The sequence below is a fragment of the Elephantulus edwardii genome, unplaced genomic scaffold (genome assembly GCF_000299155.1).
Source record: "Elephantulus edwardii isolate Elephantulus edwardi_28Jun2011 unplaced genomic scaffold, EleEdw1.0 scaffold00310, whole genome shotgun sequence".
In the NCBI taxonomy this organism is placed as follows: domain Eukaryota; kingdom Metazoa; phylum Chordata; class Mammalia; order Macroscelidea; family Macroscelididae; genus Elephantulus; species Elephantulus edwardii.
The window spans coordinates 2,327,509-2,328,142 of NW_006400060.1; the positions used below are offsets into that span (position 1 = coordinate 2,327,509).

At 46.1% G+C, this 634-nt stretch overlaps 1 pseudogene; it reads left to right on the forward strand.

Annotated features, from left to right (window-relative positions):
- Positions 1–464: 464 nt before the first annotated feature.
- LOC102863074 overlaps positions 465–634 on the forward strand; it is a 1,588-nt pseudogene continuing 1,418 nt past the window's right edge.

Below are 634 nucleotides of genomic sequence, written 5' to 3' on the forward strand. Positions count from 1 at the left end.
ATAACGCTGCTATGAACATTGGTGTACAAGTCTCCATTTGGGCATCAGTTCTGGTTTTCTCTGGGAATATTCCAAGTAATGGAATAGCTGGATCATATGGAATTTCCATGTTCAGCTTTCTGAGGAAACGCCAAACTACCTTTCCGGAGTGGTTGTACGATTATACAGTCCCATCGACAATGTATAATAGTTCCTAGCTCACCTAATCATCTCCAACATTTATTACTTGCTGTTCTGTTAAACTTTGCCACTTCTACTGGAACAAGATGTTATCACGTTGTGGTTTTGATTTTCATATCCCTTATTGCCAGTGATTTTGAGCATTTCTTCATGTGTCTGTTGACTCTTGAAATATATTTTTCTGTAAAAATTCTTTCCATCTGGCAGAGCAGCTGCGCGTCCTACATATCCTCCTGTAGCAGCATCTGAGCGCGAGCCGAGCCACGCGGAGAACCACAGAAGCCATGTCGAAGCAACACAGTGAAGTGGGCTCTGCCTTCATTCAGACCCAGCAGCTGCACGCAGCCATGGCTGACACATTCCTGGAGCACATGTGCCGCCTGGATATCGACTCTGCACCCATTACAGCCCGGAACACTGGCATCATCTGTACCATTGGCCCAGCTTCCCGGTC